The 7,652-nt window shown below is 41.3% G+C and overlaps 1 pseudogene; it reads right to left on the reverse strand.

Moving 5' to 3' along the window:
• Positions 1–4,461: 4,461 nt before the first annotated feature.
• Positions 4,462–6,621, reverse strand: LOC140596304 (E3 ubiquitin-protein ligase RNF14 pseudogene; annotated as a pseudogene).
• Between the last annotated feature and the right edge of the window lie 1,031 nt (positions 6,622–7,652).

Raw genomic sequence — 7,652 nt, forward strand, 5'->3', positions numbered from 1 at the left:
TCCCTATCAAAATACCATGGACTTTCTTCAGAGAGTTAGAACAAATTATTTTAAGATTTGTGTGGAATCAGAAAAGACCCCGAATAGCCAGGGGAATTTTAAAAAAGAAAACCATAGCTGGGGGCATCACAATGCCAGATTTCAGGTTGTACTACAAAGCTGTGGTCATCAAGACAGTGTGGTACTGGCACAAAAACAGACACATAGATCAATGGAACAGAATAGAGAACCCAGAAGTGGACCCTGAAATGTACGGTCATCTAATATTCGATAAAGGAGGAAAGACTATCCATTGGAAGAAAGACAGTCTCTTCAATAAATGGTGTTGGGAAAATTGGACATCCACATGCAGAAGAATGAAACTGGACCACTCTCTTTCACCATACACAAAGATAAACTCAAAATGGATGAGAGATCTAAATGTGAGACAAGAGTCCATCAAAATCCTAGAGGAGAACACAGGCAACACCCTTTATGAACTCGGCCACAGTAACTTCTTCAAGATACATCCACAAAGGCAAAAGAAACAAAAGCAAAAATGAACTATTGGGACTTCATCAAGATAAGAAGCTTTTGCACAGCAAAGGATACAGTCAACAAAACTAAAAGACAACCTACAGAATGGGAGAAGATATTTGCAAATGACCTATCAGATAAAGGGCTAGTTTCCAAAATCTATAAAGAACTTATTAAACTCAACACCAAAGAAACAAACAATCCAATCATGAAATGGGCAAAAGACATGAAGAGAAATCTCACAGAGGAAGACATGGACATGGCCAACATGCACCTGAGAAAATGCTCTGCATCACTTGCCATCAGGGAAATACAAATCAAAACCACAATGAGATACCACCTCACACCAGTGAGAATGGGGAAAATTAACAAGGCAGGAAACCACAAATGTTGGAGACGATGCGGAGAAAAGGGAACCCTCTTACATGTTGGTGGGAATGTGAACTGGTGCAGCCACTCTGGAAAACTGTGTGGAGGTTCCTCAAAGAGTTAAAAATAGACCTGCCCTACGACCCAGCAATTGCACTGTTGGGGATTTACCCCAAAAATTCAGATGCAATGAAACGTCGGGACACCTGCACCCCGATGTTTCTATCAGCAATGTCCACAATAGCCAAACTGTGGAAGGAGCCTCGGTGTCCATCGAAAGATGAATGGATAAAGAAGATGTGGTCTATGTATACAATGGAATATTACTCAGCAATTAGAAACGACAAATACCCACCATTTGCTTCAACGTGGATGGAACTGGAGGGTATTATGCTGAGTGAAATAAGTCAATCGGAGAAGGACAAACAGTGTATGTTCTCATTCATTTGGGGAATATAAATAATAGTGAAAGGGAATATAAAGCAAGGGAGAAGAAATGTTGGGAAATATCCGGAAGGGAGACAGAACATAAAGACTCCTAACTCGGGGAAACGAACTAGGGGTGTTGGAAGGGGATGAGGGCGGGTGTTGGAGGGGAATGGGTGACGGGCACTGAGGTGGACACTTGACGGGATGAGCACTGGGTGTTTTTCTGTATGTTGGTAAATTGAACACCAATAAAAATTAATTTAAAAAAAAGAAATCTTGATTTTTACTAATACCAATCAGGCCTAATCTGACAGAGTCTAACGTGGAATTGTGAGGAAGAATGATAGCTGAAAAATATAGGAGAAAACAATCATCAGGGGAATGGAAACCAGGAGACAATGAGAAGGGGAAGAATAATTATACATTATGCTAGGAGATGCCATGTGCTCCCCATCTACTTGGTGTGGGAAATTTGGTGATGTTTACTGACACCCTGTTCCAAGGCCTCCTAAATCACTTGAGCCATAAATGCATACTCTGGCACCTCACCACACCCAAGGCTAGTGCACTTCATGTGTTATCCTTCTCAATGACAACTACTATTTTTTTTTAATTTTTTTTAATTTTTATTTATTTATGATAGTCACACACACACAGAGAGAGAGAGAGAGGCAGAGACACAGGCAGAGGGAGAAGCAGGCTCCATGCACCGGGAGCCTGACGTGGGATTCGATCCCAGGTCTCCAGGATCGCGCCCTGGGCCAAAGGCAGGCGCCAAACCGCTGCGCCACCCAGGGATCCCGACAACTACTATTTTGTACAGTCTTTAAAAAATTTTTAGAGTATAGTTTAGATGCTTTCATCTTTCTGTCTTTTGTATTTATTTAATATATGTTTCTGTTGTTTATTTTCCTCTTTGCTATTTAGGTGGATGTCCTTTAGGTGCTGTGGTTGGTCACTATGGTTCACTGTGTAAGGGGACCTTATTCTGGCCAGCCTTCTCCTTTTTGGGTTTGCTTATTGCCAGTACCTTACCCTGAGCTTTGCCCCTTTTGAACAAAAACTAAAAATCAATTTAGCCTCCAGAAAGTGTAAAAGTCAATGAAAGTATTGATGACTTATAGGGCTGTGTGTGGTAGTCTCCTGTTTTTCTTGATTTTCATTTTAGTCTTATTTTCCTTTTTTGGTGAATGGGAAATAATTTTTATGTTTTAATGGAGGACAACACCTGGTAGTTAGCTAAAAAAAATGAAAACAAAAAACAAACAAAAAAAAACGTGGGTATCTATTCTGCCCCTTTTTAAATCAGAGCCCACTGTTCCCTTGACTTTGATTCTAGTCAATGGGCCCCCTGAGTAGGGAGTTGCTTTCCCAAAAGGCCCTTTGCATTCATTTTGGTGACTCACTAGAACCAGTTTTTTGACTGACCTTTCTTACACTCTCACCAACCGCCACAGAAATAGTATCCCTGATGAACCCACAAGGCCTCCTTCCCTGAGCTACTTAAACCAAAATGTCTTCTGGGTTTTTTTGGGGGGGGGGGTTTGTTTGTTTTATTTTTATTTTTTATTGGAGTTCGATATATAGTATAACACCCAATGCTCACCCCATCAAGGGCTCCCCTCAGTGCCCATCACCCAGTCACCCCATCCCCCCGCCCACCTCCCCTTCCAACCCTTTGTTATTTCCCAGAGTTAGGAGTCTCCACATGCAGAAGAATGAAACTAGACCATTCTCTTACACCATACACAAAGATAAACTCATAATGGATGAAAGATCTAAATGTGAGACAAGAATCCATCAAAATCCTAGAGGAGAACACAGGCAACACCCTTTTTGAACTTGTTTTTTTTTTTTGTATACTTTTTTATTGGAGTTTGATGTGGTATATGTATACAATGGAATATTACTCAGCCATTAGAAACGACAAATACCCACCATTTGCTTCAACATGGATGGAACTGGAGGGTATTATGCTGAGTGAAGTAAGTCAATCAGAGAAGGACAAACATTATATGGTCTTCTGCTAAGTCCTGGCATCAAAGGAAAGTGTGGTGGTTCCCAAGCATTATCCAGGAAAGAGATACTTCATGGTTGTCTTCACTTTTGGAAATTTGTGTTTGTTTTCTCTTATTTAGACAAAAAACCCTAAGTTTGTAGTCCACCAAAGCAAAAAAAAAAAGATAGTGGTCATCACATCAACTTGGAGACTCCCTGTCCAATGTCTTGAGGTTCTTTTTTTTTAAGACAATTTTTAAATTATTTTTATTTTTAAGATTAAGCAGCCTCATTGACAATCCAGAAACAGCCCCTGCTGACTCTGGATACACACGCATAAAATGGTGAAAAGTGATTCCCCAATTTTCAATGACAATTTGGGTAAAAAGAACTGTTCACAGCTGCAGCTGTATCCCTCTTGTCCTCTTTTTCAAAAAATCTTATTTTGCTACCAAGCCATTCACCAAACCATAAGGAAAGACAATTTTTCAAAAAGCCATCAAAACCCAGAAACAGGGATCTAGGAATTAAGCCAAAATTATCCCCCAAAACAGTGCTGTTACAAAAAGGGGTAGGGAGCCAAATTTCCATAGCTCATTAGAAAAGACCTTTAAAAAGAATTCAGAAAATGAAGGCTGGAACTACAATGGTGTGGAGTTCAAAATGGAGGTAATTAAAGAAAGTACAGCTTGTTCAGCTTGGGAATATATTAGGCTTTCTCTTACTTCAGCAGAAATAAAAATATGAGCTGCTGGAGTTAATATTAAAATTGTCCTCACTGATGGAAGGTAGGGTAAGAGGAAAGGGAGAGAATGTAGAACAAAAAGGTAGCAAAGACAAGTCATCTTGCATCTAGGCTCTATAGCCCCGAAGAGTTGAATGGGACTCCAATTCTTCTGGGCCAGTGTCATGAAATTCTAGACTTGGCTCAAAACCAGTGGACTGCACACCACTAATAAATACCAGGTGACCCACAGTGTTTGTGGCATTAAAAATATTTTTCAAATTATCTATAAACTTCTATTCTGAAAAGCAGTAGATCAAAATGACATTGGGTCATCCAATCAGTTACAGAATAAAGGGCTTCCTCCAAAGAATACTAACTTGGCAGAGTTAGGTTGAAAGGAATGTAACATGGAGTTAATGAGATCAGGCTCTCAGTACAATTTTAATAAGGCTTCTTTCTACCCATCCCAGTTTTAAGGAGTAATACTGAGGGGACTCCCACATGTCTTAGAGGGATGTTTTCAGGTAAAAAGGTTTTTAACTCTTGACTCCTCTCCTTACCTAAAGCTTGGGGAAGAAAATAAATATTTATTTTTTAACTATTCAGAGCTTCGGGCACACTGTAGTATTTAATATTCTCTAGTTTTCATTTTCTGAACCTTTGGCTTTTAATTTTCTCTATGTTACAATGAAAAACATATGAATGTGCCTTAATCAGTAGTACCACACGAAAATATAAACCTTGTTCTTCCACATCTTCTACAAAGGAAGAGTGAATTAACGGTACCCTAAATATCCTGCAGTTATTTTCTGTGCTCGACAAAAGATTAGGGCAAACCATTCCACTTCCTTATCTTGAGCAGTAGGAGTTAACTAGTCTTCAATCTCATCTTCCCAAATATCTCCATTAACATCCACAGCATGGAACAACCGATTAAAACACGGGGAAGCAGGATCAGTGAAATGTTTGTAAGGGTTTGCTCTAGAGAGAGAACCCATGCAAATCCAGCAGAAATACTGCATACAGCCAGTACATGTCATCTTGTTACATCCATCTAATTTCTCTATGGGAGTCCCACAACATGGGCAGCTCTTTGAGTTCTTTTCTAGCCATTCCTTACTTTCCATCTCTTCCAGTGCCTTCTGAATCACCCTCTTACCATACCTCTGTTCCAAAAATCTTTTATTGGCCTCATCTGCTTGCAGGTACTCATTTCGTAAGTCCATTAATTTCTCTGCAGTTACCTTACATGGAGAGACCCCATGGTAAGTCAATCTGCACAAGGTACAGAAAGCAAAATTGCAACTGGAGCAGATGCCCATGGTGCAGCCAGGCTCCTGCATTACAGGCAACTGGCAGCACGGTCGCGGACAGTACACCACATCTGCCATCAGGTCCAAGGTGGACTGGAGGAGAAGGCGGTCATAACGGGCAAATAACTCTGTATCCACTAGCTCTTTGACCTGACCAGGGGTGGCCACCGAAGGGCATTTGGGTTCTGCGCAGTTGAGGCACTGAACTTGGCCATCTCTGATCTGGATTTCAAAGTAGTCCTTTAGACAGGCTTTACAGTACACATGTCTGCACTCCAAGAAGTACATGCATTCACTGCCCAGCTTCTCACAAAAACAGATATTGCACATGAACAATTTACTGTTAAAGCATTTTATCTGCTGAGCTTGATCAAAGTCCAAGATTTCCTGAATTAGACTTGACAACGATTCCACATCCTGTACAGCTCTCTCATCCACAACCTCCTCTTGATCTGCATCCGATCCAGCAGCTCCTCCAAAATCTAGCTCTGTGTTGGGAGAGGGTTGAGCCGTCCTTCTCTGCACCTTTTTCTGAGAACCCATCTTGAGCTCAAAAGGAGAGACAATATTCAGGTATGCTAAAGTCTCTTCCTTAAGAAATTGCATCCAAGCGAACAGGACCACGTTGCCACGGTGTTCTTCCCATAGGTTGTCTAAGTGCTTGCAGAGAGCAGACAGCTGAGTTGGTGACAGCCATTTGCCACTAAGTGTGAATGAAGGTGGGGAGGAGGATGGATAATCTGGTGGCAGTTCAAAGTTCAGCACAAGTGGAGGCAGAAAGCAAATGGTGTATTCAAAGCCACCATTCTGGAGACACTCATTTGAATTGCCGCTCACAAATATCTTGAAATTTTGTGGCAAATCCAAATAGATCCTGGTTTCTCCACCTTGGACAGACTCTGCTTTTCTAAATTCATCTCCATCATAAATACTCGCCAGGGCCAGCAATTCATCCTCCTGAGCTTCTCGATCTTCTGACGACATTTAATTTTCTGAAGAGCTGTTATTAACAACCAGAAGAAAAGGATATTAACACTGCAGTCTGTTTTTCAGTTCAAAATTTGGAATTCGTGCAAATCCCATTTATTCTCCAGAAGGTGGTGTTGAGACTGTTGATACTGTTGGATACAAGGCCAAGATCTGGAACTCATACTAGAGATACTATAGAAATCCTGCCATCTTCCGGCCACTCCGCCGTGCCGAGCCAGAAAGTTCCGCCCTCTGCCCTAGCCCTGGTCCCCTCGCCGCCACCGCTGGGCCAGCCTGGAGACGCCCGGCTCAACCAGGCTGTCTTGAGGTTCTATAATTAATTAACAATGATTGGTTGTACTCAGAGTGTCCTCAGAGTGATACTTTAGCCAATAGCCTTCTCTTACTCTTCCTTCCTATTTCTCTTGCTCTCTGCTTGGATCCTACTTGCAGCTTTATGCCAAAGAAGCACTCACATGCACACACACACACAATGTGTCTTCAAGAAATCTATACGTCTTTCACATGCATGTATATAAGAGCTTCATATGAGAGCCCTTTAGGGTGATTCCTTCTCCGTGTGGAATGTGTATTTGTTAGGGGGAGGTTCGTTGCTTTTTTCATTGTAATTTCATTTTATTCTTTGTTGCTATCTTAGAAATGTCCTTACTGGTATCTCCATTTTCTGTAATCTTAAAACAGTAGCACATGCTGTCATCTTCAGTCTAGCAAACCTGACCTTCTTCTACCTCAGGACCTTCTTACTCTTTCTCTTCTCAATGTCAGGCTTTTATTTCAAGTTTTCCCCCAAAACATTAAAAGAAAGTATCTTCAAAAAACAAATATTTGATTTCATTGAGTTCTGCTCAAATCTTTATTTTTTTTTCTTTATTTATGATAGTCACAGAGAGAGAGAGAGGCAGAGACACAGGCAGAGGGAGAAGCAGGCTCCATGCACCGGGAGCCTGACGTGGGATTCGATCCCGGGTCTCCAGGATCGCGCCCTGGGCCAAAGGCAGGCGCCAAACCGCTGCGCCACCCAGGGATCCCTGCTCAAATCTTTATTAACTCTCTTCTTCTGCTGGATGTAGGATCTATTTGCTGTTTTTTCTCTAGCTCCTTTAGGTGTAAGGTTAGCTTTTGTACTTGAGTTCTTTCCAGTTTTTGGATGTATGCATGTATTGCGATGTATTTCCCCCTCAGGACTGCTTTTGCTGTATCCCAAAGATTTTGAACGGTTGTATCTTCATTCTCATTAGTTTCCATGAATCTTTTAAATTCTTCCTTAATTTCCTGGTTGACCCTTTCATCTTTTAGCAGGATGGTCCTTA

Source organism: Vulpes vulpes, chromosome X (genome assembly GCF_048418805.1).
Source record: "Vulpes vulpes isolate BD-2025 chromosome X, VulVul3, whole genome shotgun sequence".
Taxonomy (NCBI): Eukaryota; Metazoa; Chordata; class Mammalia; order Carnivora; family Canidae; genus Vulpes; species Vulpes vulpes.